Source organism: Mesoplodon densirostris, chromosome 6 (genome assembly GCF_025265405.1).
Source record: "Mesoplodon densirostris isolate mMesDen1 chromosome 6, mMesDen1 primary haplotype, whole genome shotgun sequence".
Taxonomy (NCBI): domain Eukaryota; kingdom Metazoa; phylum Chordata; class Mammalia; order Artiodactyla; family Ziphiidae; genus Mesoplodon; species Mesoplodon densirostris.
In genome coordinates this window covers 120,239,471-120,252,184 of record NC_082666.1, presented here as the reverse complement: position 1 = coordinate 120,252,184, position 12,714 = coordinate 120,239,471, and the positions used below count along the sequence as shown (strand labels likewise).

General features: G+C 35.7%; 1 protein-coding gene across 1 annotated transcript in view; it reads right to left on the bottom strand.

Moving 5' to 3' along the window:
• The window catches only part of CHMP7 (charged multivesicular body protein 7), a 53,619-nt gene that overhangs the window by 16,421 nt on the left and 24,484 nt on the right, over positions 1-12,714 (bottom strand). The gene's annotated exons all lie outside the window — the stretch shown is intronic.

The following is a 12,714-nucleotide window of genomic DNA, read 5'->3' as shown; positions in this document are numbered from 1 at the left end:
CATTTTAGATATCCTTGTTTTTGTTTTTGTTTTTGTTTGCAGTACGCGGGCCTCTCACTGTTGTGGCCTCTCCCGTTGCGGAGCACAGGCTCCGGACGCGCAGGCTCAGCGGCCATGGCTCACGGGCCCAGCCGCTCCGTGGCACGTGGGATCTTCCCGGACCGGGGCACGAACCCGTGTCCCCTGCATCAGCAGGCGGACTCTCAACCACTGCGCCACCAGGGAAGCCCCTTGGCATTTTAGAATGGATGGGTCAGTTTGACAACACCTGCTGGTTAATCTTAACATCACAAAAGGAAAGACAACCCAACATTACCTGCCTCCTGAAGTAATGTGATGGGAAGTACACAGAACCACCTGTGAAGTATTTTTGTTAAAAAAATGAACCTTAATCTGATCAAGGCATTAGATCTAAGTACTAGTTGATGGAGGTTAAAAAAAAAAATCAGAAGGTAGAGGAACATGTTCGTGAAAACTGAGGTTGCAATTAGCAAAATCCAGACTGGGGTATTCTACTAGATAATGACCTTGTTTCTTCAAAAAAAATAATGGCAACAAAGAGACGTTTAATGGGCAATGTTATTAGATCTGATTTGGGTCCAATTTACACAAACAATCATAAAAACCCATCTATGATCATTAGATACTTTCAATATTAAACTGGGTATTTGATGATATTAGCAAATTGAGTGCAATGATATGGTGATTATGTTTTATTAAAAGTATATCTTATAGATATATCTAAAGTATTTATGAGTGAGACTGTATGATACTGTGGCAGGAGGTTGAATGGAGGACAGTAGAGAAATATCTGAGTATAAACTTCATATTTTGTACCCAGCACATAGCTCGACACTTAGATATTATTCATTTTAAAAATAAAGAAAGAAAGAAATCACCTAGACCTGCATTCTTGTTTCATCTCTATTAGTAAAGAGCTGCATGGCCTCAGACAAGCAGGTTTCCTCTCAGATTCCTCCTCTGTGAATTAAAGGTTTCTATGTTACGATCTTGAGTTTTTTTCTAGCGCCCACCTTCTGCTTCTGAATGTAATATCTACTGTAGATGTGTGATTGCAGAAGTTCTTTAGTTCTGCGGAGTCTGAAGAACAAAATGCCACCTAAACATCAGCATATCATGGCAGTGGTATGTATTTACTGATGCTCCAATATGTTTTTGGCCGGACACCGAAGCAGCCTCACTTCGGCCATAAAGCACAAACTCTGCAGATGCTACCACAATGCCTCCATGCTGCACGATGCTCCGTGTCATCTCACCTGCTTATTGGGGATGCTTCATCATTTTTGTAGCAATATGCATGCCCTGTTGCATTATCCAGTTATTTCTAGTTCTTATCTCTACGATTTACAGTCATTAGGACTTGGCTAAGAGAGGACTGCGAAGGAAAATACATTATTCTTAGCCCACAAGGTTTATAGGGGAAGAAGCCAGGCACCGCTGTGTTATGGGACACTTCTCCGATCTTTGTTTCCTCTTCCTTCCTTCCTGCTCCAGGCTGGATTGGGTGTCCCTCCTTATTTTTCTATAACCTGTGTCCCTCTCTATTATTTAAAGTGCCACATTGTTTTCTAAGTTTCTATTTGTGTGCCTGTCTCTCTGACTAGCTTAAGTGCCTTCCTGGTAGGGACAGTGTTCTTAATTATGTTTGTTTCTAGCACAGTGCCTGGTACATCCTAAGGACTCAGTTTGTTGAATGAATAAATGAATGACTTTAATTGATCAAACTACGAGTAAAGAAACAATTTCATCAAGGCCTATCCTTTACAGTATAAGAATATTTATCCAAGTATAATGTACTAATACAGTAACTGAATCTTTTATTTATTTGAATGACTATTTGTTTCTTAGCTGTTTTGGGCTGAAATGCCTCTAAATTTAATTGCCTGCATGTTCAGACAGAGGGGTTAGAGCAATCACAGATGTGGGAAATCCCCTTTCTTCTTTCTTCAAAGCTTGCAAACCACGGGAGACAGTTGCTATCTCCTCATTAACAACCACGATCTTCTAGAATGACTCAGTGACCATCTGTGAAACTATTCAGTTTTACTCCGAAGAATTAATCCCTTTTTAATCTCACTGTCTTCTCTTCCACTCTCTCCTTCTAAATTGTTCTATATTTCCAGTCCAGCATGTAAGTAACTTGGAAGTCATCACTTTGTCCTAACAAGAAAAGAGCTGAAAAAACAATAAATTAACAACTCTTAGATCCATCAGAGAATTGAGATCAAAGGGCAAACTTCTACTACAAAAATTGGAGAGACAGACAGGCAGATACAGAGCATCACAACTTACTAGAGCAGAAACCTACAGGCAAAATCCTCCTTGGGAACCAGTATCAAAGTAGGAAAACCAGAACTGTATGTGTGGATAAATCTGAAAATTAAAGACAACAAGGAAGGCCAGTCTTAGAGGGAATCCCCAAACTATTGTGAGTTTTACTTCCAGGCGCTCTACCAGGTTCTCACAGTGAAGATTAAAAACAAAAACAAAAACAAAAACCTCTTGCTTTCTGCAGGGAAAGGGGGAAAGTATCATTTTGAAGTAGTGTTAGATTTTTCTAAAGGCCTGCCTTCAAGAGAAACTTTTTTTTTCCACCAGCACTGCACAGTTTTATTAACCATTCAAGTACAATAGCATCTGGTAAGATCTGGACAAAATTGGGATTTAAAAGTTTCAGCATCTAACAGTTTGAAAGAAGTCACTACTTACTCTTCTCAAGAAAAATAGATACATTAGAAAGACGTCAACACTGTAGAAAAACGAGTAGAACGCTTTCAGTTTCTCCCTTTAGCCCCTAAAACAATATCATACAGTATGGATCTACCTATACAGTCCTACCTCAGCCTCTAGAATATTTGTCAAGAGGGCAAAAATAAAATGACACTGGCCAGTACAGTCTTTGGATATATGAGAACTGGAGGGGGAAGGGGAGTCTCATCAGCAGGATCTTTTCATGTCTTGACAGCTCATTTCTTCATATTGCTGAATAACATGCTCTTATCTGAATGTACCACAGTTTATTTACCCATTCACCTACTGAAGGACATCTTGGTTGCTTCCAGGTTTTGGCAATTATGAATAAAGCTTCTGTAAACATCCATGTGCACGTTTTTGTGTGGACATACATTTTTAACTCATTTGGGGTAAATACCAAGATATAAACCTTAGAATCAGTTCATTGATATCCACAAAATAAGATTTTAACTGGGATTATGTTGAATCTATAGATCAATTTGGGAAGAATTGACATCTTGACAATATTGAGTCTTCCTATCCATGAAAATAGAACATCTCTCCATTTATTTAGCTCTTCTTTCATCAGTGCTTTGTAGTCTTCCTCATGCAGATTTGAATATATTTTGTTAGATTTATGCCTAAGAATTTCAATTTTGGGGGTGCTAATGTAAATTGTATTGTGTTTTCCATTTCAAAATCCACTTGTTCATTACTGGCACGTAAGAAGGCAATTAACTTTTATATATTAACGTTGTATCCTGCAACCTTGCTATAAATGCTCATTAGTTCCATTGAGGGTTTTTTTGTTTGTTTGTTTGGGTTTTTTTTTTGAATCTTCTGGATTTCCTACATAAACAATCATGTCATCTGCAAACAAAGACAGTTTTATTTCTTCCATCCCAATCTGTATACCTTTTATTTCTTAATGCATTAGCTATGACTTCCAGCATGGTGTTGAAAAAGAGTGGTGAGAGGGGACATGCTTGTTTTTTTCCTGATCTTAGGGGGAAAGCTTCTAGTTTCTCACCATTTAGTATGATGTTAGCTGTATGTTTTTGGTTGATGTTCTTTATCAAGTTGATGAACTTCCCCGCTATTCCTAGTTTGCTGAGAGTTTTTATCATGAATGGGGGCTGGATCTTATCAAATGCTTTTCTGCATCTTTTGATATGAACATACAGTTTTTTTCTTTAGCTTGTTGATGTGGTGGATTACTTTGAATGATTTTCAAATATTGAACCAGCCTTGCATACCTGGGATAAATCCCACTTGGTCATGGTGTATAATTCTTCTTATGCTTGGCTAGATTTGCTAATACTTTGTTGGGGACTTTTGCATCTATATTTGAGAGATATTGGTCTGTAGTTGTCTTTTCTTGTAATGTCTTTGTCTGGTTTTGATATTAGGGTAATGCTGGCCTCAGAATGAGTTAGGAAGTATTCCCTCTGCTTTTATCTTCTGGAAGAGATTATGGAGAATTGGAATAATTTCTTCTTTAAATGGTTGGTAGAACTCACCTGTGAACCCATCTGGGCTTGATGCTTCCTGTTTGGGTAGTTTATTAATTACTGATTTGATTTCTTTAATAGATATAGGCCAATTCAGATTGTCTGTTTCTTCTTGTGTAAGTTTTGGTAGATTGTTTCTTTCAAGGAATTTGTCCATTTTATCTGGGTTATCAAATTTATAGGCATAGACTTGTTCATAGCTATTCCTTTATTATTCTGTCAGCATCCCTGGGATCAATAGTTATGGTCTCTGTTTCTCTCTCCCCCCCCCCCCCCGCCCCGTCCCCTCAAACTTGCGAGAGATTTCTCAAGTTTACTGATCTTTTCAAAGAGCCAGCTTGGTCTGGTTGATATTCTTTACTAATTTCCTGTTTTCAGTTGTATTAATTTTTGCTCTAATTTTTATTTGTTCTTTTCTTCCTCTTACTTTGAATTTAACTTGCTCTTTTTTCCCCTAGTTTTCTAAGGTGGAATCTTAGATTATTGATTTTAGATCTTCCTTCTTTTCTGATATGTGCATTCATTGCTATAAATTTTCCTCCATGCACTGCTTGTGCTGCAGCCCACAAAGTTTAATAAATTTTATCTTTATTTCCATTTAGTTCAAAATATTTGATTTCTCTCAATCCTTTCTCATTCGACCATGTGTGGTTTAGCAATTATTGTTTAATTTCCAAGTATCTGGGGATTTTCTAGATGTTTCTGTTATAGATTTCTATAGTTTTATTCCATTGTGGTTTGAGAACAGACATTGTAGGATTTTTATTTCTTAAAACTTGGTAAGGGGTGTTTTATGGCCCAGAATGTGATTTATCTTGGTGAATGTTCCATGTCAGCTTGATAAGAATGTGTATTCTGCTACTGTTGGATAAAGTAGACTATAGATGTCAATTAGATGCAGTTGATTAATGGTATTGTTGAGCTCAGCTAGGTCCTTACTGATTCTCTGCCTGATGGATCTGTCTGTTACTGATAGAGGCTGCTGAAGTCTTCAGCTATAATAGTAGATTCATTTATTTCTCCTTGCATTTCTGTCCATTTTTGCCTCACGTATATTTTGACACTCTGTTGTTAGGTGCATTCACATTAAGGATTGCTAAGTTTTCTTGGAGAACTGACTTTTTTTTTTTTCATTGCATGTTGCCCCTCTTTATCCCTGATGATTTTCCTTACTCCAAAGTCTGCTTTGTCTGAAATTAATATAGGCATTCCACCGTTCTAGTTTTAATGTTACTATATTTTTCTCTACAGCTTTACTTTTTGTCTATCTGTGTCTACATCACTTTTTTCTTTTCTTTTCTTTTTTTGCAGACATCATACAGTTGAGTGTTGTTTGTTTTTATCCACTCTGTCAATCTCTGTCTTTTAGTTGGGGTATTTAGACCACTGATGTTTTTAATTATTATTTATATAGTTGAATTATATATCTATGATATTTGTTACTATTCTCTATTCATTGCCTTGTTCTTTGTTTCTTGTATTGACTTCCACTTTTTCTGGCTTCTATGGGTTTAATTGAACATTTTATATGATTTCATTTTTAACCTCTGTTAGCATATAAGTTTTACATTTTTTTTAAAACTTTCTGAGTAGTTGTCCTTTGGTTTACAATATGCACTTAAAACGAATCCAGCTGGACTTCCCTGATGACACAGTGGTTAATAATCTGCCTGCCAATGCTTGGGACACGGGTTCAAGCCCTGGTCCGGGAAGATCCCACATGCCGTGGAGCAACTAAGCCCATGCGCCACAACTACTGAGCCTGAGCTCTATAGCCCGTGAGCCACAGCTACTGAGACTGAGTGCCACAACTACTGAAGCCCGTGGGCCTAGAACCCATGCTCTGCAACAAGAGAAGCCACCGCAATGAGAAGCCCGCGCACCGCAACGAAGAGTAGCCCCTGCTCGCCGCAGCTAGAGAAAGCCCAAGTGCAGCAACGAAGACCCAATGCAGCCAAAAAAAAAAAAAAAAAACTTAATCCAAGTTCTTTTTCTAACAACACTATATCACTTCACAGGTAGTGCAAGTGCCCTATAGCAGTGTCATCCCAATTCCTTCCTCCCAACCCTTATAACACTGCTTTCATTCATTCACTTATCAAGAAGTTACAATCACTAGATACATCTTTGCTAGAATTATTTTGAACAAACTGTTATCTGTTAGATCAAATAAGAATAAGTAACCTTAGAATATAGTTTGTCTCTAATCTGAATGAGGTAGTTAAATTTTATAGCAATATAACTAAAAAACAGTTGTCACTGCAGAATCAGAAAGTGTATTATAATTATATTTACTAGTGGATAAGCTGCATGATGACAGTCTTTTGTTGTTGTTGTGGTTCTCCCTGGGTGTGCAGAGTCTAAATAGTTACTGGTCCATACTCAGTGTTCAATAAAGAACAGCTGAATGTAAAACTTTTCTTTCAAAAAAAAAATAAGAAGTAGGGACTTCCCTGGTGGCACAGTGGTTAAGACTCCATGCTCCCAATGGAGGGGGCCTGAGTTCAATCCCTGGTCACGGAACTAGATCCCACATGCATGCCGCAACTAAGAGTTCGCATGCCACAACTAAGGAGCCTGTGAGCCACAACTAAGACCCAGAGCAACCAAATAAATAAATAAATATTAAAACAATAACAAAGATCTAAATAAATTGAAAGGTGTTTATACAAAAAAAGAAGTAAAGAAAAAATTTTAATTTGCCTTGTTTTATTCCTTCTCTAAAGCTCTTCCTTTATGCAAATCTGAGTTTCTGACCTATATCATTTTCCTTCTTTCTGAAAAAAAAAACTTTTTTAAAACGTATATTGCAAGGCAGGTCTACTAGCAACAAGCTTCCTCAATTTTTTTTTGTCTGAGAAAGTTGTTATTTCTCTTTTACTTTTGAAGGACAATTTTGCTTGATACAGAAATCTAGGTTGGTGGGATTTTTTTCCTTTCGCACTTTAAATATTTTACCCCACTTCCTTCTTGCTTTCATGGTTACTGAAGAAAAGCTCAATATAATTCTTCTTCTTCTTCCTCTATAGGTAAGGTACTTTTTCCCTCAGGCCTCTTTTAAGATTTTCTATTTTTCTTTGGTATTCTGCAGCTTGAGAATGATATGCCTATGTATAGAATTTTTGGGGTATTTATCCTGCTCTGTGTTCTGCTAGTTTGGTGTCTGTCATTAATTTTGGGAAATTTGAAGTCATTATTGCTTCAAATATTTCTTCTTTTCCTTTTCCTTTTCTTTTCCTTCCAGTATTCCCCTTATGTATATGTTACTCCTTTTTTAATTGTCCCACTTCTTGAATATTCTATTCTGCCCTTTTTGTTCTTTTTTTTTCTCTTTGCACTTTGGTTTTCTAACTTTCTGTTGACATTGATTCAAGCTCACTGATTCTTTCCTTGGTCATGCCCAGTCTATTCATGAGCACATGAAAAGCATTCTTCATTTCTGTTACAGTGGGTTTTTTTGTTTGTTTGTTTCTAGCATTTCTTTTTAATTTTTTCTTGAAGTTTCCATCCCCTTGCTTACATTTCCTATCTGTTCTTGAATGTTGTCCACTTTTCTATTAGAATCATTAGTATATTATTCATAGTTGTTTTAAATTCCTGGTGTGATAATTCCAACATCTCCACCATATCCATGTCTTATTCTGGTACTGGCTCTAACTCTTAAAACTCTATGGGTTTTTTTTTTTTTCTTCTAGTATGCCATGTAATTTTTTGTTGAAAGCTGGACATGATGTACCTGTTAAAAGAACTGAGCTAAGTAGGCCTTTAGTGTGAGGTTGTATTTTTGTCTGGCTAGGAGTTAGAATGTGTTTACTATTTGCCATAGCTGTTGCTGTCAGAGGCTATAATTTCATCTGTTGTGCTTGTTTATCTATTCTCTGTCATCTTTGGGTTTCCCTTAAGCCTTCCTTGTAAATAAGGTATTTATTTATTCTTCTCTATTCATTTTTCTTCCTTTCTCTTCTCCTCCTCTACCTTCTTTCTCCTGATTATCCCAAGGTTTTTTCCCTCCAAAGTAAAAATACAAGTCCTTGGTGATGTGAACATTTTTAATATGTCCTGTCAATACCACACTTTATTACAATTGTTTTACTGTAACCTTACTAGATTGCAAGTCTCTTGGAGGAGGTACTGCATATTTTAATCTTTGTATGTGTTATGTCTGGTACATAATCAATTCTCAATAAATAGTTATAAAATTAAGTATGCGGGGGCTAAAAAACATTTTCACATTGTCTACTACTGATACTTCCCATTACATATCTCTTCCTTCCAGGTAAAATTTATGTCTTTCCAGTGGTTCTTAACTCTAATTCATAATAGAGTCTCTTTTATGGAGATTTAAAATATATGTTTGGTTTATAGAAAATATTATTAAAATGAATGGAAGGTAGGATATCTCAGCATACAAGTGATGACTATAAAACAAGAACCAAAAGGAAATTCTCGAGCTGAAAATTCCATTATCTGAAATAAATTCACTTGAATGTTATTTTTTTATTTTTTATTTTTTTGCGGAACGCGGGCCTCTCACTGTTGTGGCCTCTCCCGTTGCAGAGAACAGGCTCTGGACACGCAGGCTCAGTGGCCATGGCCCACGGGCCCAGCCGCTCCGCGGCATGTGGGATCATCCCGGACCGGGGCACGAACCCGTGTCCCCTGCATCGGCAGGCGGACTCCCAACCATTGCACCACCAGGGAAGCCCCACTTGAATGTTATTAACAGAGTTTGAACACTGCAGAAAAAAGAATGAGTGAACTTGAAGAGAGATTTGATAGAAACCATTCCATCTGAAGAGCAGAGGTTAAAAAAAAAATTGAAAGGAAACAAGGAACAGAGTCTTGGTGACCCTTGGGACAATACCATGGAATATATTTGGAATTGGAGACTGAAAAGAAATGGCTGAACAAATGAGGAAAAAAAATGGCTGTAATTTTCTCAAGTGTAGTGCAAAACACCAAGTTACAAATTCAAAAAGCTAAGAAAATGCCAAAGAAAGATAAAAATAAAGAAGACACCACCTGGGCACAGCATAGTCAGTGGCTTTGTGCATGAAAAAAGGTTTTTTTTTGCATTTGTAAGACCACTGAATGACAACTGACTTAAACAGTGGAGCTCAGAATCTTTGAAGCTGTGAAAGAAACCTGCTGAGTCATGATTCATTTATATCCAGTGAAAATATTTTTTAAAAACAAGGGCAAAATGAAGAAATTGTGGCAGATCCTATATTCCAAATAAGGCTGCAACGATAAATGTAACTAGAATAAACATTCCAGTTATAAGGCTGAGATCCTCCAACTGGAAAAAAAGCCAGCTGAAATTATAAGCTGTCTAAAGCATAAGGACTTTATTTTTTTTTAACAAATATACATGCATATTCTTTTTTTACATTCTATTCCATTATAGGTTATTACAAGAATTTGAGTATAGTTCCCTGTGCTGTACATTAGGTCCTTGTTAGTTATCTACTTTATATATAGTAGTGTGGATATTTTAACCCCAAATTCCTGATTCCAGATAGAATGAAAGTAAAAGATGGGAAAAGGCATACAATGCAACCAGTAAGTATAAGAAAGCCGGTGTGCCTCTCATTATTTCAAACAAAGTAGATTCAATATTAGGCATATTAGCAAAGATAAAGAGGGATGCATAATGATGAAAGAGTCAGTTCATCAGAATTACATAATGCTCAAAAATATGTGTATACCTAATAACAGAGCTTTAAAGACTTGAAGCAGAAATGGACATGATTAGTGGGAGAAATAGACACATCTACAGTCATAGAAATTTTTAACACCCTTTGCTCAACAACTCATAGAGCAACTAGTGAGAAAAAAAAATCAGTAAAGTCATAGAAGTTCTGAAAAATTCCTCAGCTACTTTGACCTAATTAACACTTATAGAGCACTATACCCAACAACTGTAGAATACTCATTCCTTTTGAATGCACATGGTATATTCACAAAGGTAGATCATATTTTGGGCCATAAAACAAGTTTCAATAAATTTAAAAGGTTTGAAATTGTACCAGAGTATGTTTTCTGTTTGCAAAGGAATTGAATTAGAAACCAAAAACAATAAGATATTTTTTTAAAAACTTCCATATCTGGAATTTAAAGAGCATACTTCTAAATAATCCATGAATCAAAGGAGAAACTACACATAAATTAGAAAATATTTCAAGCTGAATGATAATGATACTGCAACATATCAAAATTTATGGGAAGCAGCTAGAGCAAGGGTTAGAGAGTGTAAATGTTTATATTTGTAAATAAGAGAAGGTTAAAATCAATGATCTCGTTTGCTATTTGAGAAGCTAGACAAAGTCAAAATAAACCCAAAATAAGTAGAAGAAAGATAAAAACAAAGAGAAGAAATCTATGAAACAGAAACAGAAAATGAAACTGAAAGAGAAAGAAAGTTAATGTAGATCACATAGTTATTTGAAAAGATTAATAACATTTATAAATCCCTAGCAAAATTCATCAAGAAAAAGAGAGAGAACTCAAATTACCAAAGTCAGAATAATAGGATATCACTATGATCATTAAAGATAATAAGAGAATAGTGTGAACAACTTTATGCCAGTATATTTGACAGCTTAGATAAAAGAGACAAATTCCTTGAAAAACGTCACTTGCCAAAACAAATACATGAACAAATAGAAAATCTGAATAGCACTATATCTATTAAAAGATTTGAATTTATTATCAAAAATCACACACATACTCAAACAAAAACAACAACAGATAGCCTTCGGGTCCAGGCGGTGTTATTGGTGAATGCTATCAAACCCTTACAGAAGAAATAATACCAATCTTATAAAAGTCTCAAGAAAATTGAGCTTATTTTATAAGGCCAGCTTGAGACTGATACCAAAACCTTACAAAGACATCATAGAAGGAGAAAATTATAGACTATTATCTCTCATGAATACAGACACAAAAAATCCTTAAGAAAAGTGTTAGCAAATCAAATCTAGCAAATATGTGAAAAGGACAATACATCATGACAAGTGAAATTTAGCCCAAAAATTTAAGGTAGGTTTAACATATTAAAGTCCATCGATTTGATTCATCATTTTAATAAAGGAGAAAAGCCATATGATCATCTCAATAGATGTAGAAAAATATCATTTGACAAAATTCAAAACTCATTCATGATAAAAATTTATACCAAACTTGGAACAGAAGTTAATTAATCTGATAAATGGTATCTATGAAAACGCTACAACTAACCTCATATGTAACAGTGACATTTTGGATGCTTTCCCTCTAAAATTAAGAGTAAAACAAGCAATTCTGTTTTCACCATTTCTATTTAACATTGTACTGGAAGTCCTAGCCAGGGCAATTAAGCAAGAAAGACAAAAGGAATAAAGACTGGAAGAGGAGAAGTAAGACTCCTTTAGTTGCAGACAATATGATTGCTTATGTAGAAAATCCTAAACAATCTACAAAACAATTAGAAATGCATAAATTTAGTAATATCATAGGATACACGATCAATGCAGAAAAATCAGTTGTGTTTCTAAACATCAGCACAAAAACAATTTGAAAATAAAATAATCTAAACCAATTCCACTGAAAATAGCATCAAAAACATTTGGGAATACATTTACAAAAGATGTGTACAATTTGTACACAGAAAGCTTACAAAATATTGTCAAGATAAAGTAAGAAAGATCTAAAACAAAACCATCTCATTGATTGGAGAACAATATTGTTAAAATGTCAGTTCTTCTCATCAATCACCACATTCAATGCAATGCCACTTAAAATCATAGCAGGATTTTATTTTTTTTAACATCTTTATTGGAGTATAATTGCTTTACAATGGTGTCTTAGTTTCTGCTTTATAACAAAGTGAATCAGCTATACATATACATGTACCCCCATATCTCTTCTCTCTTGTGTCTCCCTCCCTCCCACCCTCCCTATCATATCGCACCCCTCTAGGTGGTCACAAAGCACCGAGCTGATCTCCCTGTGCTATGCAGCCGCTTCCCACTAGCTAACTATTTTACATTTGGTAGTATATGTAAGTCCATGCCACTCTCTCACTTCGACCCAGCTTACCCTTCCCCCTCCCCGTGTCCTCAAGTCCATTCTCTAGTAGGTCTCACAAGAGGATTTTTGAATTGAATATTTTAATTTATATAAAACTTATATGGAAATGCAAACAATTCCAGGGAAAAAAAAACGGTTGGAGGACTTAAACTACCTGATTTCAACACTGTATAGAGCTACAGTAATCAAGACAACATGGTATTGGCATAAGGATAGAAAATTAATAGATCCATGGAAGAGAATATAGAGTCCAGAAATGGAACATATATATAATCAATTGAATTTCAACAAAGGCAGTAATAATATTCAATGGGAAAAGAAAGTCTTTTCAATAAATGATGTTGCAACAACTGGATAAACATATGGAGAAAAATGAATT